The sequence below is a fragment of the Eleutherodactylus coqui genome, chromosome 6, assembly GCF_035609145.1.
Source record: "Eleutherodactylus coqui strain aEleCoq1 chromosome 6, aEleCoq1.hap1, whole genome shotgun sequence".
In the NCBI taxonomy this organism is placed as follows: domain Eukaryota; kingdom Metazoa; phylum Chordata; class Amphibia; order Anura; family Eleutherodactylidae; genus Eleutherodactylus; species Eleutherodactylus coqui.
In genome coordinates, this window is record NC_089842.1 from 155479022 (window position 1) to 155504799 (window position 25778).

The 25778-nt window shown below is 43.2% G+C and overlaps 1 protein-coding gene across 2 annotated transcripts in view; it reads left to right on the forward strand.

Moving 5' to 3' along the window:
• The first annotated feature begins 1016 nt into the window (after window positions 1–1016).
• The window catches only part of LOC136632824 (B2 bradykinin receptor-like), a 43081-nt gene continuing 18319 nt past the window's right edge, over window positions 1017–25778 (forward strand). The window contains exon 1 of one of the 2 annotated variants that reach the window (XM_066608042.1): window positions 1017–1125. The gene's annotated coding sequence lies outside the window, so the exon portion shown is untranslated. Of the gene's footprint in view, window positions 1126–23064; window positions 23098–25778 lie in introns of those variants that run through there. The other variant, XM_066608043.1, reaches the window with a different exon arrangement.

The window sequence follows — 25778 nt, forward strand, 5'->3', positions numbered from 1 at the left end:
CTATTCTTCAACTTGGGAACTGAGTTTGAATCTCTATCTCCTACTGGGCCACTTACTGCTTGAAGCTGAGTTGCATTCTCAGACAACCATGCAGTGCGTTCCGTTAACCAGATTTCACTGCCAGCAACGACTAATCTGGTGTACTGCTAGGTGCAACCGGACACATAAATGGTGAACTGTTGTGTCAGTGACAAGTCCCGATTCTATCTGGGCAAAGTTATAATTAGCAATGTATCTGTCTGCGTTTTGGAGGATGGGCCCACCCTGCTGTGATTTCAGAGCGCCATGCAGGTATTAACCCCTGAAGTCATGATTTAGGAGTCAATTGCTTATTTGGTGCCTGCCAGTATGTGGCCAGAGTGGTACATCCTGTGGTCAGACCCTTCATGACTGCAGTCCACAATGGTATCTTCAAACACAATAATGCCCATCCACATAATCAGCCACTATAACACATGCCTTGCAAGTTGCCACAGCCATAGATTGGCCCATGTGAACCCCAGATTTATCCCCAATAGAGTATGTTTGAGACCCTATAGGTAGACGCATTACGTCACGTGGCCACCCACCACAAACTGTACAATAACTGAATGCACAAGTCATGTAGGCATGGAGAGACCCCAACTAGATATCCGCACACATTGATTCAATTACTGCAAGGATCCAAGAGTGTATAGATGCTCATGGTGGGCGCTTCCTACTGAAACCGGCACCAAAACAGCAATAAACTGATTCATTACAATTTGCTATCATTTATTCTGGGTATTCTCTGCACATGTCTTACATATCTACCATGCTTCATGAAATTCCACCAATTCCTTTGGGTTGTAACACTTTCACTTTCCACCAGTGTGTATATAGATGATACGTTTATGGTGCCTGCATATGTGTATACACAGTATAATATGTGCCTGGATAAATGTACTAGTATGAACTGTAACACATAATTCTGGAGCTCAGCTGGGTGACCCCTCCTCTCGCCTACAGTCAGGGGTGTGATACTAACAAGTAGTCCGTGTATAATATCTTGCTCACATTTTCACAGAGACAGAAGCACTCCAAATACACAGGGGATACAACTGCCAGAAGACCACTCCACCCAGTAGCGGACCCCGGGGACTCACAGTAAGGAATTCGTTATAGTTTTTGTTCAATATAAAAACTTTGATTAAAAAAAATAGTATTTTGTAAGTAAAACCGAGAAAATGTAGTGAAATAACCGGACTGCTATTTTTATTTTTTTGGCAGCGATCCATAGTAATACTGCCTGAATTTTTCCCTTGTGCTCGCTAGGTTCCAGTAAGGGTTTTTTTATTCATTCATTCATTTATTTATTTACCAACATATGTCTCCAATAGCTGGCTGCGATGTATGCCAGTCTATAGGCGTACAGTGGGTATATGTCACTCATAGGATTTGATCATATATATATTATATTCACGTGGTATATGTTTATTACTGCATGTCTGCATGGAATCATGCAGTGTCTCCTATGCTATTCTACACTGTGAAAAAGAAGGTATGGCAAAAAGGACGCACTTCTGGCATATGCCCTATGGCTATATTTGTATGTTACCCGAACAAAATGTGAATATAGTCTTACCCTAGCTTTATTCGTCATATTAATTGTAGTTGGGTTAATATGGATTAATTTAAATGTTGTTCAGTTTTTATGTATTTATTCAGCATGAAGACAAAGTTTAAAGTTTCACTAGACAATATTGTTTGACCCAAACCCTTTTTTTGGCAAAAGGAAAACCTTGGGCAGCAGATGTGCTACTCCATGCAGTAACTATGATGCTTGACCATGGCCTTACCTATGGATCCCGAGGTAGAATTTAAGGGTAATAAAGGTGTTCTTACATTGCTTTACTAGCAAATTAGCAAATAATTGGAAGACCTCTTCACTAGTGAGAAGTCAAGGAAAAGTTTTATACTTACACATAGGTTCTCTTGCACAATTACAACCACAGGTATAACTATAGGGGATGCAGTTGCTCCCAGGACCAGGACTCTTAGGGGGCCCATCTTCTCCACATAGTAAGCCTAGTAGTATGACTAAAGCATTATAGTTGGGGGTTCTGTTACAGATTTTGCATTAGGGCCCAGAAGCTTCAAGTTACGTCTCTGGGTACAACTCTTAGCATGATCTGAATTAAAGGGGTTGTCTCGCGAAAGCAAGTGGGGTTAAGCACTTCTGTATGGCCATATTAATGCACTTTGTAATATACATCGTGCATTAAATATGAGCCATACAGAAGTTATTCACTTACCTTCCCTGCGCTGGCGTCCCCGTCTCCATGGCTCCGTCTAACTTCAGCGTCTAATCGCCCGATTAGACGCGCTTGCGCAGAAGGGTCTTCTGCCTTCGGGTCTGTCCAGCAGCAGCGGTGTTCTGGCTCCGCCCCCTTCTACACGTCATCGCGTAGCTCCGCCCTGTCACGTGTGCCGATTCCAGCCAATCAGGATCCTCTCTATTAGCTCATCTACTCGTAGCATCGGGTAGGAGTCAAACTTACAGACTTCGTTCAACTTCCTGAAGTCGTTGCAAAACCTCAAGGTGCCAACGGGTTTAGGAATCAGGACAATGGGACTAGACCACTCACTTTTTGACACCTCAATGACCCCAAGGTCCAACATCTTCTTTACTTCCTCTGATATAGCCGGTCTGCGTGCTTCAGGAATTCTGTAGGGTTTCACCCGGACCCTTACGTGGGGTTCTGTGACGATGTCACGTTTGATTACTGACGTATGCCCTGGTAGTTCCAAAAACACATCCGTGTTTCAAAGTACCAACTCCTTTGCCTCCTGCTTCTGTACCTTCGATAGGGACCCTGAGATAGCTACTTCTGGAGCTTTGTCCATGGACTTCACATGACTGAACTCTAGACGTCCTCAGTCCGAGTTATCTGATAGATCATTCATGGGGTTTGAACTCCTGACACAGTACAAGCATTCATTCAAGTTTCTCTTTTCTCTGGCTCCGTAAATTATTTTTCTTCTCTTTGTGGTAGCAGGAGAACCGTTACTCAATGCCTCAGCGTTCAGATGAAGGAATTTTAGATGCACAAATGCCTGCATCTAAGGTCCGTGGTGCGAGAAAAGATAGGACCTGACCTATCTCTGGTGCGTGCTGTGCAGAAGTTTCCATAGACTCCTATGGGAGCTGGATAACACGCACCACGCAGTTTCTGATCATGTGATCGGGCAATTTCACAGCTAATTAAGCTTGAAACTTAATAGCTGGAAATCACCTGTTCACGTGATTTTTGCACAATCGAGATGCGATTTTTTTTTAGCACAGCTATCTGATCACTAAAGCCATGCTCGTCTGAACGAGCCCTAATCTATACAGCACAGATATTTGTTGATATAAATGGTAACATTGAACAATGCCACCTACTGGAAGGCAGCATTCCTGCACTATCAGACCTTTTAACAATGCCTGGGAATTATGAGCTAAAGTCAGAGTCTTCTCCAGAAGGAAAAGATAACCATAAACACACAGCTGTTTTGAGGTGATTTCATTTTCCATTCATAATGTAACTAGCCCCCCCCCCCAGGATATTTCAGTTGGCTAGTAATACCTTGTTTAGTTATTCCTTCCTATATGAAACTTCTCCTCAGGTGGGTCATGTGATCTCATTGTGAGATGTACTTGGGTTTATGTGTTCTCAAATTTAGTCAGTTTTTCATCAGCCCTGTGTGATGGACGCTACCATACAAGCTCTTTAGAGGGGGGCACAGAAACATCTAGCACAGTTACAATGTTACAAAGGAGGCCCCAATAAGTGTTAACATCTGTAAATAAATACTGCTTTTGGTTCTTCACAGGAAAGTGTATATGGATGGATTTGCACTTAAATGCCTTTTGTGGTTTCTATGATATTCATTTGCTTTTATACATTTAATTAAAGGTAGTCTGATTGCCTGTCTGAGAACTTGAGTTTATAAAGCAGGATCCCCAGTTAAGGCTCTCATCTAGTAGCTGTAGTAGAGAGCTGCAAAAAAAAAAAAAAAAATGTATACAGGCAACGGATTTCGACAGGTACTGGGTAATACTTCAAGTTCTCCATGGTGGCATTGCAGGGAAATTGAGCACTTTCTGGCAGATTCTTCCGAACATTAATTTTGATTGCTCAAACCCCCTGTGCTCAGCTTATTTTCATGATATCCTTCAAATAAAAAGGGATTGTCCATAGCAGACACCCTGTTTTAATAAGCAGCATAGAAAACAACAGAAACAGATACAGCAGACTTAAAGGGGTTGTCCCGCGAAAGCAAGTGGGGTTATACACTTCTGTATGGCCATATTAATGCACTTTGTAATGTACATCGTGCATTAATTATGAGCCATACAGAAGTTATTCACTTACCTGTTCCGTTGCTAGCGTCCTCGTCTCCATGGAGCCGTCTAATTTCAGCGTCTAATCGCCCGATTAGACGCGCTTGCGCAGTCCGGTCTTCTCCCTTCTGAATGGGGCCGCTCGTGCCGGAGAGCTGGTCCTCGTAGCTCCGCCCCGTCACGTGTGCCGATTCCAGCCAATCAGGAGGCTGGAATCGGCAATGGAACGCACAGAGCCCACGGTGCACCATGGGAGAAGACCTGTGGTCCACCGTGGGTGAAGATCCCGGCGGCCATCTTCGCAAGGTAAGTAAGAAGTCACCAGAGCGCGGGGATTCGGGTAAGTACTATCCGTTTTTTTTTTTTTAAACCCCTGCATCGGGTTTGTCTCGTGCCGAACGGGGGGGCTATTGAAAAAAAAAAAAACAGTTTCGGCGCGGGACAACCCCTTTAAGTTTCTACCCACCAAGTTTATGTTCACACGGGATGAAAACTCTTCAGAATTTCCTGCATTGAGTCCACAGTGTTTTGAAATCCCAGCTAAATGAGTGGGCCCCACAATGCAATGCTATGTGGGAAACAAATAGTGGCATGTTCTATCTGGCTGCGTGATCTCACCTCTCAGAACCATTGTTTTCAGTTGGGCCGGCGACAGCATCGCACCACATGCTAGGTGCACATGATACGATACAAGGTCTCCCGTTGAAAATGGGAGAAACTCTGCTATCCTTCATCCCTGAAGTGATATGAGCTTGTTTTCACATTAAAACACCTCGCATCCCTAAGGAATTCATACGGTGTGGAGTGCGATGTGGGGCATGTATTAGCCCAGTACATGCTTTCCTGGCCCCTCCATAATGTCATACATGTATGTCTTATGTAGATGTTCTGTGCAAAACTGTCTTGACATTCAAGTGAGAGGTTAAGTGTTTGCAAAGCCTGGAGACCGTCTGTAAATGTATCAATTTATATCCTGTCACGTGGTATGAGAGAAGTTATAAAAGTGAGTGTTTGAGAGCGGGAAGAGGGTCCATGTCTTCTGGAGTCATAGTCAAGAGGTCCAGCTACATGGCGGTACCTTTAGCCCTCATGCAGAGGAGCATGGAAGAGGAGAGGTTTTCCCAGCTTGGATGTACATGTGATGAGGAAGGAGTGAGCCCCACCAAAGCAGAACGAGAGCAACTGTGAGTGCTTGTCAAGGCCCATTACAGAGGTAATGTCATATTTTCCTACGCAGCCGGCCAGAGCTAGTGGATCACCGCGTAGAGGTACACCCATTTGTCTTTCATATCCGGCTGTCCCGAAGTCTAAGATCACCGGGTGGAGGTACTCTTAAGTTTGTCATTCACGCACTGGTGTTCTGAAGTTTGGATCACCGTGTGGAGGTACTACTGTTCAAGTCTATTAATTTCCTGCACTGTCAATGCTCTAAATTGTGCCTTGTACTGTTGAAGTTTGCCAAGTAAAGTTTATTCCAGGCCCTAACCGTTCCTAGGGACCTGAGGTACTTCATATCTGTCTGCGGAGTTCATTCTGGTGTGTACCGGAACGGTGGCGTCACCCGTGACAAACTCTTTCTCTGTTCTACCATCTATTGGGCATCCCTATCCTAGGGGTGTCTAGAGGAGGCCCAGCACTGCCCTGGACTTGAGTGCATGTGTCCCTCCGGGAGGGAGCGTGGTAAGCGCCGCTGTGACAAGCCAGCATCTTGCCCTCCCAGCTCCTCAGCATATGCCACATGTTCGGGGTCACCCTACGGAACGCTGCAGGTGGAATTCACGGCCAAATATTGTGCTTGCCTGTGTGAAGTTAGCTTAAGGACCAGGGTGTTTTGGTCCTAAAGGAAGACACACTTTTTACGGATTATACCCATGTGGTGGCTGTTACGATCGTGTGGGCAAACTAAACATGGGGCCCACACCAAAGGGGGACTGGATACGCACACAGGTTTCAAACAACTGACCCTGTTCTACATGGGAGGGATGGCAGTACCCTACCTAAGCGGGGACATTGCCCCAATAAGGGCAGCCCAGCAGTCTTCGGATCTGGGCCCTAGCTGATCCTAGGAGCCACGCACCAGAACAGGATGCATTCACATGCCACATGACAGGGACTGAACAACTGGACACACAGAGCCAGAATACACAGCATACAGCAGCCACAATGTAACCACTAATAGCAGATGATAAGCTGAATATAAAAGTGAGGTATTAGTTCGTACATTGGCCAATGAACTTAAGCTGGAAAGCCCCGGCAAGGCCCCTCGTATCTTGCTGTCCCTACAATAGCAAGACACATCTACTAGAGGGCCCTAGGGGCCAACCTAGCGCAGACATAGCAAACAAACTCAGCAGATCAAACTGACAAAGTAAACGTACAAATGGACATGAACCACAAGGCACAGATCACACAGCAAGCTGCAACAGAACACAGGTAACAGATAGCAGGTAACAGGACAGATGTCACAGATACATCCAAACAGTACAAGACCAGCTTCAGACTGACCAGGAGCTGGGTTTATATGTGAGCACAGACCCAGGAGATTGGCTAGCAGGAAGTATGACACCCAGCCAGCTCAATCAATTAACCTTGTGAGGGCTGTGCTGCTAGGAAGCTTAGAACTACAGATCCCAGCAGCACACGTAACAGTGGTTATACTATTCAATTTTTTTTTTATTCAGCACCAAACTTATTTTTGCTGCATTTATTTTTCATGACATATAGGGCTATTTTAATATTTTTTCCCTGACTTTTTCCCCCTTTTTTTAGTTTTATTGGAGGCAAAAAGCTAAAAAACAATTCTTTTACTTTATAGTAGTTTATTTTTAAACTTAAATGCTAAAATAAAGTATGGGAATGGGTTCCTCATTTTGTTTCCGATGTTTTGATATATAATTTATATAGTTTTGAATTACAGGGTGTATATAGCGACGGTATTGGTTGGTGTTGGCGGTGGGTCCTTTTCTTTTCTATGCATATTTTTTTTTTATTGTGTAATTTTTTTAAAACTTATTTTTGTATCTATTTTTTTTATTGATTGGTGTTGGCGGTGGGTCCTTTTCCTTTTTTATGCATATTTTTCTTTTATTGTGTAATTTTTTTTAAACTTATTTTTGTAACTATTTTTTTTTACCAGCTATGTCATATAAGGCCTCTGGGGGGTCATTCACATTGTATTTCTTTTTTTTTTTAGTTTCATACTTTTACACTGTAGCTGGAGCATCCATAGGAGCCCCAATTACAGGGAAAACATCCCCATCTAGTGACAGTAGTATAAATACATTAGGGGACAATACAAAGATCTCTCCCATGATCTCTGTTGATACCCAAAAGTGTGACAGTAACATAGAGGGCATCCTCTATGTTCAGAGGAAAGAAGGTTTCATCACCAACACAGATGTAACGTCCTGCAGTGACCTAGACACGAGACACACGCTGAGAACATAGCGGAATAGAGATGGCACTTCCCATGGTGGCTCTACCAACTCCTCCCCTGAGGGACGTGCACAACATTAGCCAAGGCACCGCTAGGCCTCTTCCAGGCAATGCTGGGACAGCACTTACCTGAGTAATGGTGTGGTGGACTTGAAGAGTTTGTCATGCGTGACACCACTGTTCCTTTACCCTGTTTGATATCTGACGGGCAAATAAGAAAGTCCACTCACAGTTGAATTGGAAACTTCAATCACTGGAAACAGGAAGTGAATGGAACTTTACTTATCCACGTGAAAACTTCACACACCAGTGCAGGAAAAACAGTTGAAAGATGTCAGGGAGGAGAACACAGGATGAAACCGGGCCTACAGTCTGAGTTAGCTGTATAACTCCGCTCCTGGACACACACACTCCAGGACACAGGATGACACTGGGCCTACAGCCTGAGTTATCTGTATGACTCCGCTCTTCGACACACACACCGGAGGAGGACATAACACTCCACTGGCACTCACTTGCAGATGGATACTTGGACACTGCACGGTGGCTCCTTCTCTCACTCCAGGTAGGGATCCTGGAGTTGGAACATCAGGGTACCTCTCCTCTGCTTCCATTCTTTACCACATGAGAGTTGAAGGTATCCCCATGTGGCCGGCACTCTCAGAAGAACTGGAGCTCTAAAGACAGACAGCCAGAATGGACTCAACCTTTTGGCTTGCACTCATATTTATATCTTACATACCCATCACAATTTCCAGAGATATCACAGACATTCATAAACATTAACCTCTTACAAGCTGCAGCTGTGCAATACACACAACTAGAGACAAGACAATTTGCACAGTGCATCCACATAGAAGACATGACATGTATGACAGTTATGGAGGGGCCAGATATATGTTCTTTGGGCCACTACAGTTCCCCCCTACTTAAAATAAGCTGACCCCAGTGCCTCCAAAACAAAGTGTAATATCCAGAATAAGGATATCTCAGTGTACTAATCCAGTTCACCTCTAGGAACACTGTGTAGTCTCAGAGTGTGCAGGGTGAAACAAAATGTATGACAGCTATGGAGGGGCCAGATATATGTACTTCAGGCCACTATGCAGAAGGGGGTTCTTTACTGTAAGAGCATTGAGACTGGAACTCTCTGCCTGAGGATGTGGTGATGGCAAAATTAATGGAAGAGTTTAAAAGGGAACTAGATGTCTTTTTAAAGTGCTACAACATTACAGGATATAGATATTAAATAACCAGAAGGATTGTTGATCTTAAATGCTAATCCAGGGATTATTCTGACTGCCCTTATGGAGTAAGGAAGGAATTTTTCCCCCAGAATGGGGTTAAATTGGCTTCTGCGCACTGTTTTTTTTCTTCTCCTATTTCTAGATCAGTGTTTCTCAACTCCAGTCCTCATGGAGCCCTAACAGGTCATGTTTTCAGGATATCCTATAGTAGGAACACCTGTGGCAATGTCTGAGGCACCGACAATAATTACATCACCTGTGCAATACTCAGGAAATCCTGAAAACATGACCTGTTAGGGCACGATGAGGACTGGAGTTAGGAAAAAAAATCTGTAGATCAACAAGGGGAGGGGGTGGGTGGAAACAGGCTGAACTAGATGGATAGTTTTCAGTCTAGCATATTATGTTACTAACAGAGCTGATCAGAGTCTGCTAGGACCCTGCAGCTCTGCTGTAACAGGGGGCTCCCGGCAGTCACGTAATACTTTCACTTCTTAGTACATGGTGCTCATTGAGCATTATGGACCCAAGAAAGGAGAAGATAGAAGTGATTACAAAATTCTCCCCCTTCTCCGGGTTGTCAGCTGTGACTAAAAGCTGACAACCCGACCTGCTCCTGCTTGATTTCAACAGCAGAGGCTTTAATCCTGCACCGTACTTCTACTATCAGCCGGGATTGAAGCCTAGGACCAAGCGCCATATATTTACCGTGCTTGGTCCTTAAGGGGTTAACATAGAGGTAATATAGAGGAACATAGTAACATAGAGGAAAATACACATAAACGTATGGAAATCAAAATTGCACTAAAATCAGCACCATTAGCAAACAAAAACGTGCAAGTGATGACCCAGCCTGTCAACTACATTTGGACTTTTTGGATGGTTACATCACTCTTTTCTCCCTGCTGTAAACAGCGGCCATTAAATATGTTACGTAAATACTACTTTTTCTTCTCTGCTTAACGTCAGTTTAGTAAATACAACAGTCGTGTTTGAAAATGATAAGTAAGGGCATTAATCTTGTATCATCCAAAGCCAAATCTCTCTACTTTCTCTCATACCAAGAGCCGACAAATAGTTCCTTCAGTCATTGGATTTGTTGTCATCTTGAATAAACACATCTGCCAGAAATCTCCCATGTGTGATGCAGAAGAGCGTGCAGTAGTGATGTCACCCCCAACCAGGTCAGAACACTCAGACAAGACATGGATGAAGAACCCGGAGGAGGAAGAGGGGGCTGCATTTACACAACCTATTTCCATATGTCATATAAGAGGATATGGAGATAACTATATAGTTGCTCATTCACATGGGGGGATTCAGTTTTGGTCCGTGAGATATGCAGCATTTTCATGGACCAAAACTGTGCATATTCCCTGCTTCTTGCATTTTTCACACACATGAAAAAAACTACAAGGAAGCCCCACTGATTTTATACATAAATACACAGTGAATACACATGTATCATGCATATTCACAGCGTATTTATGCCTGTGAGGGGCCTCATTACTGAATTGGGGCCCATGAGTGGCATTATTACTGAGTGAGGGCCTATATGGGGCATTATTACTGGGTGGGAACCTGTGAGTGGGATTGTTACTGACTGGGGGGGGGGGTCTATATGGGAATTAGCATTGAGTTTGAGCCTATAAAGGGCATTATTACTGAGTGGGGGCATAAGACAAACATTATTAATGAGTGAGGGCACTTTTACTTATGTAGGGTAGGACCATGTGGAGCCTACAGGGAACACAAGAAGAGAGATATTATCACTGTGTGGGTCACCACAGGTGGTATTACTACTGTGAGGGAAATTATGTCTTGTATGATTTCGTTTTGTATTTCAGTCTAATTTAGGCTATGTCTACAAGCAGAATGTTCTGCAGAGTAAATTCCATAGACTATGTTAATTATGTTTATCACCTGAGACAAAGAAAGTGAGTCTTCAAAAGACAAGATAAACAAGATTTCCCTTAGAACAATGGAGCCTGCAGAGAGACGAGTCAACAGAACTTGATCATTCTTAAAGCTGCATTTAGACACAAAGATGATCGCTCAAAAGATGGATTTAAAGCAATCATTTTGCATAAACTACTAATTGGTACTAATGCCTATTAGTACCAATTAGTAGCATGTGAGCTGCTGGGAGCTGAATTTATTCAGAGGACCGCCCACTGTTCTCTTAATAAATTCCTTTTGTTCTTCCAAAAGGACTGACAGCTGAGAACAGCTGAGACAATGCAATCAGCTGCTATCAGCGGTCCCTGGGCAGAGTACAGCGTGCGGTCCATCTTATCAGCTATTCTGCTGAACAATGGATTTCAAATCCGTTGTTCGGCAGAAAAGTTAAAGATGAGCACATTTACACGCAGCGATTATTGCTCAAAAGATGGCTTTTGAGCTAATTTTAAGCAGTAATCATTGTCTAAATGGGCCTTTAGGCTGGGTCCACATGGGGACTGATTTGCAGTAGAATATCTGCTGTGGTCATTCCGCTGCAGATCAGCCGTGGAAAGCCTGCCTCCAAACTTGGACTGTTTGCTGCGGATTTTATCGCGTATTCCCTTGCGGAATTCACCCCTCGTTGAGAGGTGAATTCTGCAGTGGAAATGGCGATTAAATTGACATGCTAAGGAATTGAATACTGCACCATGGGTCAATTTCCACACAGGTTTTGTGAAGGTTATTTCCACAGTTTGTGAAGGAGATTTTGAAAATTTCATCCATTTTGCTGCTACCGCAAATGCTGTAGAATTCCACGGCAAATTTGCCCTGAGTAAATCCCACCTTACAAATCAAAGGAAAACTAGTTTGAACCAAATGAATTATGTAGCTGTGTCTGGCTTTGTACCACCCCTTTCTGTATCATCATGAAACCTATTTGTCTGTAAAAGCTGTGTATTAATACAATAAATCAGAGAATCTCTTTGTAACACATCCCATTGTATTGTATGAGATGATTTTCTCCGAGCTCGTACTAACCACAGCAAATATGGCACCCACAGTATATCTAAGAGCGCAATTGTGCTAGCACTAGTATCTGGGGAACTATGGATAGGGAGATTATGTAAAACTTTGGAAAACGAAGCCAGGTCCCTGGAAAATTGAGCAGTTAAAGATATCTGTGTCAAATTGTGACTGGGAAAAATGATCATGATGGTCTGAGCCAGATGAAGAAAAGGGGATAGTAAAAGGACTCAAGTCAGAGGGGATGTCACCTGTAACCATTGGATATAACGGTACTAGAATAATTTAAATGGTCTGCAGAGTGTCTGTGTAAATCTAGTATATGCTGTTATATAGGCACTGTATGGGGAATAATAATAGTCTTTGTATCAGCAACACTAAGGTGTTATTATGTGGTCATGGTATGGAGGTATTGTTTTGTCTTTATATAATGTTATTAATGGTAGCATTGAACTTTGTAGTGGTCTTTATTCAGTGACCAGTACGCTGGTATTAATAGTATGTGATCATGGTGTGCTGGTATAATTCGCACTTTACATAGGGTTATTATTGGTAATGTTGGTCTTGGTATAGAGGGATTTCTTCAGTGATAGTATGGAAGTAACTATATGGGCCATGATGATTACAGTGATACTCTGTGTGGTTCATTTGTCTTCACTCCTGCAGAAAAAAATTTAAGAAACTCTATTAACATTTATTCCGCTATTTAATTAGACCCCCGAAGGACATCATAACGTGATCTTCGGTATACTCAGTATAGCAAAGGATTATTCCATGTGCGTCTAAAATTGAAAAGCAATCTATTAGGCGTTGCTAAAGGCTCATTTTAATAGTCATACAGCTGTGGCATATCTAGGGGTCTTTCCTAGGCCTCCGGCCACCATGGTTACCCATTTGTAATCATTTGTGGAGGTCAAATGGGGACAGAGGGAGCTCCCTCCCATTGTCTAACCACTTAGATACCGATGATACATAACGATGGTCACTGTTGGCATATAAGGAGTTAAATGATGGGGATCAGCAAGAGCTTGGCTGTCCGTCCAATATTTTCCAGGTCATTAACAGAACTGGAAAATTCCTGTAAGACATCCACTTCTTATTGCAGAATATCTGTGAGCCAAGCCAGAATTTATGGATGTACTTACAACATCTAGTAACATACAGAATAGAAGATTAAATACAGATAGTCCAATAGTCATATCTGAAGAACATTAACCTTTCTTCTGGTCAGCCAACATGATGCTAATGAGATGGGACACTGAGAACTCCTCATATTGTTATGTAGATTTGGGAGCATTCTATGTCCTCCCTAAGACCCATCAAGGCATGGGTGTGGGAGATCAGTGTTAACTTGTCTCACAACTAGGTAAGAGTAGTAGATTTTTGGTGGTTACCCTTTAAGGGAGATTTAAGAACTGTATTTTACACAGACAGTTATAAGGGGAAAGGAGTGTGACTACTGATGGTCAAGGGCTTAAGTCACCGGCCAAATCCTTTTAAATTAGGGTGCACTTGTGAAAGTGGGCCAAAAGCTAGGGAGTGCCATAGGAAAGTATCATATAACTCCAAAGGTCTCCTGCTTATCTGGAGTAGAGGAGAGTACCGTAGCAATGTAGCCAGGGTGTGTAGAGGTGACAGTCACACCTGGGCCCTAGTGTCAAAGGAGATGCAAGGATTCCTCTGCTACATAAGATACCAGCAGTATAAATGGCACAAGGTAGGTGGGGAGCCGGTTACAGATTGTGCATTAGGGTCTAGAAGCTTCATGTCAAACCTCTGCAAGAGACTCATGGGTAGGAATGTTCCTGCCCCATAGACTTGCTATAAAATCAACTGTAGTGCAGAAGTAACAGATGAACCATAAGCAAAACCAAGGTACAGACAAACAAAACAACACCAATTAAGGTATGATACTTAAATATCATGCATGAGTGGTCACAGAGGAAGCCATTAACATGCGTCAGGACTCGGGCTCAGTTTTCCACTGCTGTGTTCCTCTCTTACGTCTTTGATTCAGACAATAGGGAATTGGTGGCACTCGGACTCTGTGGATGAAGTGAGTCTGCGTTGTTACATTTGGATGTATACTTTTTGTTCATGTAATTACGGCACGATATTTTTTACTCCATGGGTGAATATTATACAACTTTTTTTATATTGTCAAATTCATCTGCAGGTGTATCAGTCTAACATGACTTTTAAGCGTGCTTTTAACACGGGAAAATTTATCGTTCGCACGAAGGAACGATGACAGAGTTCATTCGTACAGTCTGTTTCTGCAGTCAGATACATTTTTTGCTTGCGAATTGGTCAGTCATTCACATTCTCTGCGCTATTTTTCCATCCAAAAAAAAAAAGGAAACCCAACAGAATAGAAGCAAACAGAAGCCTTTCCGTTTTTTTTTTTGTTTTTTTTTTGTTTTTAAACCCCATTGCAATTAATAGGGAAAAAAACGATCTGTTTTTTTTCAGTTTGTCTCCTCAAAAAAATAGATCAGAGAAATGAAAACCCTGAACTAACCTATAATGCAGGTGTGAAAGCAGCTCCAAGCTAATTTCACACGGGCGGGCGCGATATTGGGCTGTGAAACTTGGCCTGATATTGTGCTCAGGAACATGCAATTTCCCCGTGGCGTTTTTGCCAGCCCCATTGAAAACAATGGCCAAGGCATTACGAGGGAACTCCCAAACATAGGACATGAAACAATTTTTTTCCTGCACTGCGATGCAGGGGAAAAAGAAGAGTCGCTCATGTATATGGCCCCGTTCAAAAGAATGTGGTTTATATTTGTGCAAGAATTGTGCATCTCACAACGCATAAATATCACCCGATTATTTTGGCTGTGTGAACGTAGTATAAATATGCCATTAATGTATGTGATGAAAAAACACTAAATGGGTTAAAAAATAAACAGCAGGAACGTTTACCAAAATACCCAGTGAACTTGCGATTTGTCGTAATCTATTGGAATCATGACTGTAAATCTACTCTGAAAGAAAATATAGAAAAACGATCTGCTTTCCTGGCGATACTACATCATTGCATAAAATGAGTAAACCACCATCGGAAAACACCATGCCTTGCAAGAAACTCAAGAGAAATACTCCTACCGCAAAGGGCTGAAAGATAAGATATTTAGACAGATAAAAAAAACACAGTGGAATGTCCAAAAACCTTAAAGGGGTTGTCTCGCGGCAGCAAGTGGGGTTATACACTTCTGTATGGCCATATTAATGCACTTTGTAATATACATCGTGCATTAAATATGAGCCATACAGAAGTTATTCACTTACCTGCTCCGTTGCTAGCGTCCCCGTCGCCATGGATCCGTCTAATTTTGCTGGCTTCTGGCGTTTTTAGACGCGCTTGCGCTGTGCGGTCTTCTGCCTGGTGAATGGGGCTGCTCGTGCCGGAGAGCTGGTCATCGTAGCTCCGCCCCGTCACGTGTGCTGATTCCAGCCAATCAGGAGGCTGGAATCGGCAATGGACCGCACAGAGCCCACGGTGCACCATGGGAGAAGACCCGCGGTGCATCGTGGGTGAAGATCCTGGCGGCCATCTTGGTGAAGGAAGAAGTAGGAAGAAAGAAGAAGTCGCAGAGCGGGGATTCGGGTAAGTAATATATATATATATTTTTTTTTTAACACATCCCTTGGGTTTGTCCTGCGCCGAACGGGGGGCCTATGGAAAAAAAAAAAAACGTTTCAGCACGAGACAACCCCTTTAAAGCTAAAAACACAAAAAAAAGATATGAGAATGGAAATAATATGAACAGGAGAATCTTCTCTGGTACAGACTGGTGAATGTATGTGTATATATATATATATATATATATCCGCAATATGCTTTTGTATATGTAGGTTTACCAACAAAGGGAGTCCTGCACAGATTCCAACCTGCTGAGACAACCCCGATGCAGGGGTTAAAAAAGAACACCGGACAGCGCTTACCTGAATCCCGGCGCTCCGGTGACTTCTTACTTACCCGGTGAAGATGGCCGCCGGCATCTTCTCCCTCGGTGGACCGCAGGGCTTCTGTGCGGTCCATTGCCGATTCCAGCCTCCTGATTGGCTGGAATCGGGACGTGACGGGGCGGAGCTACACGGAGCCCCATTGAGAAAGCAGAAGACCCGGACTGCGCAAGCGCGTCTAATTTGGCCATTAGACGGCGAAAATTAGACGGCAACCATGGAGACGAGGACGCCAGCAACGGAGCAGGTAAGTGAAAAACTTTTGATAACTTCTGTATGGCTCATAATTAATGCACAATGTACATTACAAAGTGCATTAATATGGCCATACAGAAGTGTATAGACCCACTTGCTGCCGCGGGACAACCCCTTTAAGTCATCTTAAAATTACATTCCCTAACCTACTAATATGTAATATTGTAAGACTAAATCCAGGAAGTATTTCATGATGCCCTATAAAGCAGATGTCTATGAATCAGCTGGCAGGGAGCATCAGTATTTGGTAATTCCAAAAGACAAATGTCTGAAAACATTACCAGTGGTATTTACCCTAATGTATTTCTGAAAAGAGCTTCAGGGTGTCCGTGTAATATACTGCTGGGGGTTTGAAGTAAATATGCAGCAGAGCTGAGTTTGCAACTCCTTTTAAAAATATAGATCAAGAGTTAACACTGGGACAAGCTGCAGGCGGCTGCACATTTGTAAGGAATATTAACCCCTTAGTGACGAAGCCCTTTTGCGCCTTAGTGACTGAGCCAAATTTTGGAAATCTGACATGTGTCACTTAACATAGAATAACTCGGTAAATGTTTTGCATATCCAAGTGATTCTGACAGTGTTTTTTTCGACACATGTTGTACTTCATTTAGGTGGTAAAAATAGACAGATAGAATTTGTGTATATTTATTAAAAGCGCCAAAATTGGGAAAATTCAACTGCAATATGTTAAATATGTGCAAACATACTGTACAAATTTTTGATAAGATATATATTTCTATCTGTTTACTTTATTCTGGAAGCACATTGGAGAAACTTTAGCTTTTTAAAAACCATTTAGGAGACGTACAAATGTAAAATTAGTTATTACCATTTTGAGGAACGATTTGTTTTCCTACACTAAGCCAAGATTGCAAAGGCTCATAGATGTCAGAATAATAGATACCCCACAAATGACCCCATTTTAAAAAATACACACCTTAATGTATTCACTGAGGGGTGTCATGCTGGGCCGATATGCGTTGTCTCTCTCTGCAGGTGGGGGAGGAGGCGGGCTGGGCGGGAAGCAGTGCACTGAGCTCCTGCCCCCTCTCCGCTGTTTGCAATGGGAGGGGCGGGACGGGGCGGAACTAAGTTCTGCTCCATCCCGCTCCCTCCCATTGCAAATAGTGGCAAGGGGCAGAGAGGACGCAGGAGCTCAGTGCACTGCTCCTGGCCCGGCCTGCCTCCTCCCCCACCTGCAGAGAGAGACAGCATATATCGGACGGGCGTGAAAACCCAGCCAATATACGCACGTCGGAATAAGCCCAAAAGGTGTTTTAGGCCCCATTGCACACTTATAGAGCCATTGAGTGGCCAAAACAATAGAGAATCCCCACATATGACCCATTTTGAAAACTAGACCCCTTAATGAATTCATCTAGGGGTGTACTGCGTATTTTGAATCCACTGTTTTTAAATGAATCTAAGCAAAGCAGGAGGAAAAAATTTAACTTTTCATTTTTTTGGCAACTGTGTCATTTGAAAAACTGGTTTTTTTTGTACAACACACATATGAATGAAGACTTTCACCCCAAAATAGATCCCCCTGTTTGTTCCGTGTTCAGAGACATATACATTGTGGCCCCAATCTGCTTACTGGACACATGGCAAGGCCTATAATGGAGGGAACATCCATTGCATTTCAGGGCACAACTGAATAAATTCCAGCCGCCCCCCTCCCGCCTTTTTTGGCATTCCCTAAATCTCAGATAAAAGTAATAATGTAAACTGTGTAGTATGACAGGCATAATTATGGAGGCTGGTAGGGATGGGCTTTGGGGGCAATAAAACTAGGTATCCCTCCTCTTCCCATGCTTGCTGCAAACCCAACACTTTTTGGGGGGGTATTTCTTGACCTCAGAGGCAGGGATGGGGTGTAGAAAGTGGCGCTCTGTGAGGCTTCGTAAGCTTGCTGAGGCAGTCACACAGAAGGCGCTCAACATATTGCTCCTGATACTGCAGGAAGCGAGCGTTCCCAGGGCTTCTTGTAAATTATGGATTACAGGTAGCAATCTGAATAATCTAGGCTAACACGGAAAATATAGAATCTGCTTGTGGAGGCCTGCAACGGATCCCAACTGTGAGTTCGTCCGTGCCCCTGCATACGGCCGCATAATGTACTGCGTACTCACACAGGCGGTCATGCGCAGTACACCTTTTTTTGTATGTATTTCATGCGCCGTGGCTTAGCGATGACCCGGGTAGTCGCAGCCCATACACAATGCAGATACGTATGTACCTGCGACTATAGCGCACAGTGGGCTCTATGTTGCAGATATCTGTAAAGAAATAGAACCTGCTGCGCGGATTACGTAATTCCAACCTGCTAATGTGAGTGGAATTGTGTAATCCAATGCGTTTGATTGATCTGCGTATTACCGCGGATCAAATGCATGCAGAATCCGCCATTCCTATCTGGTCGTGTGAGACCAGCCTAATGGTAGATCGCTACACTTTTTTATCACGTGACCGGGGATCACTCAACAAAGCCACTAGTCTGTGCTCCAGGCTCTCTGCTATAAGGAGATTTTAAATTTCCTGGGCCTTCCCCGGGTCCTGCGCCTGTGTCCATCATCTTGTCGGTAGGTGCATTCGCAGAAGCCAGGGAAGGTCCATGGAGGATGCGTTGGAGTTCAAATGTGGAGATTTCCAGTAAAAAGTTTCATTTCCTCTCACTGTGAGGGCTGTGGTTGGTTCATTGAGCGCTGCAGTGATTGGCTGAGCTGCGTCACTCGAGAACCAATCACAGCCAGCACTTCCTGGAGGCATTGATTTTGAACCTCCAAACCAGGAAGCGCTTGCTGAAAACTACAAGTAAGTCTGCCGGAGCTTCAGGAGAAGACGTGCGGCGGACCTGACTGCACCTGTTAGGTGATGGTTTTTTTATAATGCAGCTAGGGCTTATTTTAATATTTTTTTCTGCACCATTGTAAACAATAGGCCATGCACTCTAAGGAACGTGAAAAGACAGGATATGCCACGTTTTTTTCATCGTTCATACATAGGACTCCAATCAAAAGAATGGGGTTCATATTCGTATGACTTTTGTGAGTCTTGCACACCAGGCTTGTGGAGGTGGTCCTGAGAGGAGGGATTTCCTCTGCTTATATGTCCTAAGGGACCTTTCACACGGGACACAATTACCCACAGGAGGCATTACAGATGCAGATTTTGTCAATTAGTGCAGACATTGTTGTATTTTAAACTGCGGAATGCGTTCTGCAGAATGTTGCGCATTTTCATGCAATTTATTCAGCAGACTTCAATTACGGAATTACATCTCCTGTATGGTAGAAATCTGTAACACCTATTCAGCAAGACGTTCTTAATTCCGCAGCAGAATTTAATCTTGGGGTTTTTAAGTGAAGACATATGGATTTTATCAGGTGCGGAATTCGAGGGATAACATTGTGCCGCAGAAATGTCCACGTTGACTAATTCCATTCTGTGTGAAAGGTCCCTAACCGGGCATATGGAAAGCAGTTGTCCTGATGGAACAAGCCCTTTAATCAGTGAGTAATCCGACACAGCTGGTATACTTGTGATGGTTGCAAGACATCAAATGCAATTTTACACTGAACACAAGTTGCCGTGAAGCCCTGTCCTGCAGTGTGCGGTAGACTGATTTCATGATAAACAGTATTAATTGACTGATGAATATTCAACCCAGCACAACAATAGATCTCCCAAATGAGCTATTTTGAAACTTTTGGCTGCAGCCGTATGGTGCCCATGAGTATAATAACAGCCTCCAATCTTTTTTTCCAAACTCTACAGACAGAACAATGTCTCCGCACAGAGAGAAGGATGTCATGTGTTTCTCACCATGACTGATGAAGGTGCCATAGGGATCTGATCCCAGTGGGTCTGTTTTCTCTAATTACCATTACAAGAAAAATGCGATATTTCATGGCGCCTTTTCAAATAAATTGCCAACTATGATTGATTATTGTGTCTATCAGAGTGGGACACGCCCTTTGTAGAGGCATTCCACTATGACTCAGTGGAAATTCCAAGAGGGGGAACCCCCCACCCCATTAATTAGATATATAGAGATTTGGCTTAATAGGACATATGGAAAGGGGTCTTCCAGAAGGTACACCCCCTTTAAGTGATACTGGACAGATTTCTTCGACAAAACTGAAGAATGTCAGGTCTTTCCTCCCGCAGCCTAGAATAGGACTCCTTAATCCCAGCTGCCCTGCTGATGTCTGGATATTCTCATTCCTTGCCCTATAAAGTAAAATCAATATTTTCAGTATTTTTTTTTTTTACGTTTTGCAAAAATACTCCCACCCTCACATTTCTGCTGCTGCTGCGAAAGGTTGTGCTCGACCTAAGATTAGTAAAATATATTAACATTCTGTCTAGTAGCTGACTCACAGGATGCACTTTCACTCCGGCAATCCCCATCCTAATACCTATTGCATAATTTACCACTAACTGTCCCGCACATAACCAGGGGGCAACATTTACTTAACAGGGTAAGGGTGGTCATATATTACAAAATGCTCATTTCCTGCTAATTGGAGCAGTCACATTTAATTGTGTAATTGACCAATGTAACGTAGCTTTACGGGCACTAGATTAACCCCTTCAATTACCAGCAACACTATAGTGTCTATAGTTCTAGCCCTATGTAACATAACTCAGTTTTGCAGATACATAGGGACAGAGCTGTAACATGAAGCTTCTAGGCCCCAATGCAAACTGCAATAGGCCTCCATCTACCATGTATAGAATTGGTTGACTAAGGGAAGAATTCCAAACTAACCTCATTGATTTCTTTGACTTTGCCACAAAATTGGTGGATGAAGGTGGTGCCATGTATATTGCTTATCTGGATTTCAGTAAAGCCTTTAATAAAGTTTTACATAAAGCGCTTATAGATAAATTATTGAAACTTGGTCTTAATCCTTTGGTACTCCAGTGGATTCATGGTTGGTTAGAAAAAAACATTAATAGAGTCTTTTGTTATTAACAGACTGTATTCCGAGCTAGGACGAGTTACAAGTGGTGAAAACCAGGGTCTGTCTTGGGTCTTATTCTTTTTATTATGTTCAAAGGGACATAGGAAAAATGTAATAGGCAAGGTTTGAGTCCACAGTGCGGTCAGGTAGCAAAGAAAGCAAGTAGGATGCTCGGCTGCATAGCTAGACGTATTACCAGTAGAAAGAGGGAGATTGTGATGCCGCTGTACAGAGTTTTAGTGAGATCACATCTGGTATACTGTGTTCAATTCTGGAGACCTCACCTACAGAAAGACATTGATATAATAGAACAACCCCAAAGACCAGCTACAAAAATGGTGGAAAGTCTCTAGAAAAAAAAAACTTATCAAGAAAGACTTAACTAACTTAATTTGTATATTGTCAAGGGAGGGGGTGTTGATCAAAATCTTTAAATCTGTAAAAGGTAAAAAGAAGGTTCAGGAAAGAAGTGTTTTTATTAGGAAGCTAAACACAAGAACGGTATTAGTGTATCTTGACACCACCGGAAGCTAGGGGTTTGACAGGAGGAACGCCAATGTCACACCCCAAGCTTCCGATAGGGTCAAGCTGTAAAGGTCCTAGGAAGAGGACAGTGTGCATAGATTTGTCCCACTGCTGCTGCTGTAGCCTTAGGCTGAGGGTTACTATTCTTCTTACGCTTACATTAAAAGCAGTAAATGGTGCAATGTTACTGCAGTAACATTCCAGCATTTGCATGTCATTATGTAAGGCTAAGAAGTATAGTAACCCTCAGGCTAAGGCTGCAGCGCTGGGACAAATCTATGCAGACGCTGCAGCCTGTGTGCTCCATCCTGCCCGACATTAGTGCCATACTTGCTACGCTGGCGGCCAGCATTTATGGTATGCCTGCTCCGCGCATCAGACAGCTGACCTCTCCGTCACGCCCGGCGCCTGTCATCTCAGTTCCACCGGCCGCATTAATGGTCGTGACGGGCGCTTGTGGGAAACCACTGTGACTTCCGTACAGTAAGAGGGAGAGGGGTGTTCCGCGTTGTTGGCTGCCGGGTAAGGCACTCGGTCCTAGGGGTGCGCAGCTGCAGCACAGCCGCCGGCCGCTCTATGCACTTTTGTATCAATCTTGTGTGGCCTGGCAGCACCTGCAGGACAAGACACTGTGCAGCCAATCAGCATCAGGGGGTGTCACCCCCTGTCAATCTTGGCTCTACCAGGAATTCCTGGTGGGGTCAAGATACACTAATACCCACAAGAACAAGGGGGCACAATCTGAGATTAGTTGGGGGAAATCAGAAGTAATGTCAGGAAGTATTATTTTACTGAGAGAGTAGTAGATGCTTGAAACAAACTTCCAGCAGATGTGGTTAGAAAATCAACAATAAATGAATTCAAGCTACCTGGGATAAGCATGGATCTATCCTAGGAGAGAAGTAATATAAGAGCAGACCAGATGACTATGCTCTTTTTTCTGCTGTCAATCTTCTATGTTTTCATCATGTTATGTGGCAGAGGGTCACAAATTTGGTGCAATTTTATCCGCCCCAGTGTACAAATGTGCAAGCAGGCACCCGTTACTGTGCGAATACAGGGACCAATCCCTGTTCCCGCTGCTACTACTGAATCAGCAATGGCCTCTAGACTAACCCAAGTAAGGGAAGGGGTACTCTGGTACTGTTAGGTACTCAATAGGGATTAAGTTGACAGTGTTTTGGGGTGTGACCTACATTTTAAGGGGCAATACATAAGAAAATGTATTTCTCCAGTAATTTCACAAAAGTAGACAAGTCTGTCAAATTTAAAGTAAGCCTGAAGCTATGGAAAACACCCACTCTTGCATCAGTGCCTATAAAAACTACCGTCACATTGCTGAACCTTCCAGCACTCCCAGCACTCATCATCCTGTCCTGTAAGTGTTTCTATATTAGTAAAGAAAATATGTTGTGTACCCGTAGTGGCTACTGACATTTCCCCTCTCCTGTAAATTTGGCGGTACAAGGTCAGCACGGCACACTCTTCCTCATATACATAGAAGAGCACAGGAACATTTTTCCATTGTATGTTTGCCTGCATTTCCTCTTCTGGCTGGAGAACACAGACACACCTTGCTATCTCTCGCTCTGGACATACAACACGAACACGAAAACCGCCTCAAGTTACGGCTCATTACAAAGGCTTCTTCCAATAACTCAGGAATTTACTTCTTTTAGTTTCCTGTTTGGGTTTTCAATGTTATGTTGCAGTTTAAGAGCTTGGGTTGTTTTATAGGGTGTGTGGGTGGTTACAGGCATCAACTTTACAATGGAAATGAGCTCATCAGGATGTCTAGAATTTTCCCCGTTTTATGCAAATAGAAAATATTAACGTCAGAACATCAATTTTTTGATCATTTTGTATTTTATAATGAAAAGTTCTGTAACTTTTGCACTTCAATCACTCATCTTTTTTAAGATCTCTACTTGTCATCTAAGAAAGGGAAGCTAAAAACCCATTCTGATCATGTAACATAGTAACATAGTTCATAAGGCTGAATGAAGACAATGTCCATCTAGTCCAGCCTGTCTAGCCTCCTGTTTTGTTGATCCAGAGGAAGGCAAAAAACCCCAAGAGCAGAAGCCAATTAGCCCTTTTGGGGAAAAAAAATCCTTCCCGACTCCCTAATGGCAATCAGACTGTTCCCTGGATCAACCCCTAATAGTTCCTACCTGCCTCTATACCCGGATTAACAAATAATCTTAGATTTATAGCTTATAATATCCTTCCTCTCCAGAAAGACGTCTAGTCCCCTTTTAAACTCCTCTAAGGATTTTGCCATCACTACGTCCTCAGCCAGAGAGTTCCACAGTCTAACTGCTCTAACAGTAAAGAATCCCTTTCTATGTTGGTGATGAAACCTACTTTCCTCTAAACGTAGCGGATGCCCTCTTGTTACCATTGCAGTCCTGGGTATAAACAGATCCTGGGAGAGACCCTTGTATTGTCCCCTCATGTACTTATACATGGTTATTTGGTCGCCTCTTAACCTTCTTTTTTCTAGAGTAAATAGTCCCAATTTGGATAGCCTCTCTGGGTATGCCAGTCCCGTCATTCCATGTATTAGTTTAGTTGCCCTTTTTTGAACCCCCTCCAATACTGTAGCATCTTTCCTGAGCACCGGTGACCAGAACTGTACGCAGTATTCCATGTGAGGCCTGACAAGTGCCTTATATAATGGAAGGACAATGTTCTCGTCCTTCGCCCCTATACCTCTTTTAATGCATCCCAAAACTTTATTTGCCTTTGCAGCAGCTGACTGGCATTGGTTACTCCAGTTTAGTCTATAGTCCACTAGTACCCCCAGGTCTTTTTCCATATCACTTTTCCCTAGCGGTACCCCATTAAGTGAATATTGGTAACATCCATTCTTGCTGCCCATGTGCATAACCTTACATTTTTCAACATTGAACTTCATTTGCCATTTTTCTGCCCAAGCCCCCAGCTTATTTAGGTCTGTTTGTAGCCGCACATTGTCCTCCATTGCATTAATTATTTTGTATAATTTTGTGTCATCTGCAAATATTGAAATTTTGCTGTGCAGTCCCTCTATCAGGTCGTTGATAAATATATTGAACAGAATGGGGCCCAATACTGAACCTTGTGGCACCCCACTAGTGACTGTGGCCCAATCGGAGTATGAGCCATTTATTACCACCCTCTGCTTTCTATCATTGAGCCAATTTTTAACCCAATTACACACGTTTTTACCCAATCCAAGCTGTCTCATTTTGTATATTAGCCTATTATGTGGCACAGTGTCAAATGCTTTAGAGAAGTCCATATATACGAGATCCATAGACTCTACCAGGTCCAGCTTAGAGCTTACTTCATCGTAGAAACTGATCAGATTTGTCTGACATGAGCGACCCTTCATGAATCCATGCTGGTGAGGAGTTATTCCCTTGTTCTCCTTGAGGTGCTCATCGATGGCGTCTCTCAGAATCCCCTCGAAAATTTTTCCCGTTACTGAAGTGAAACTTACCGGCTTGTAGTTGCCAGGCTCACTTTTGGTCCCCTTTTTATAAATTGGAACCACGTTGGCAATGCGCCAATCCAATGGTACAACACCGGTCTTGATAGTGTCTAAAAATATTAGGTATAGCGGCCTAGCTAACTCATCACTTAGTTCCCTTAGTATCCTTGGGTGTATTCCATCTGGGCCTGGCGATTTATCGATTTTAATCTTCTTTAACCTGTTCCGCACTTCCTCCTGCGTTAGGTATGACATATTTTGCGAGGGGTTTATTTTATTCCTGTATATCTCGTGTGGCATTTCCTTTTCGTATGTGAATACGCTTGAAAAGAAACTATTTAGTAGATTTGCCTTCCCTCCATCATCTTCAATGATATCCCCTGCATTATTTGTTAAAGGGCCAGCGCTCTCCCTGCAAATCCTATTGCTGTTAATATAGTTGAAAAATAGTTTTGGGTTGTTCTCTTTGGCGATCAGTCTTTCCGCCTCCTCCTTGGCAATTTTGATCGTATCTTTGCATATTTTGGGTTTTTTCCCTGTACGATTTTAGTGCTTCTTCGCTGCCTTCTTGCTTTAGTCGT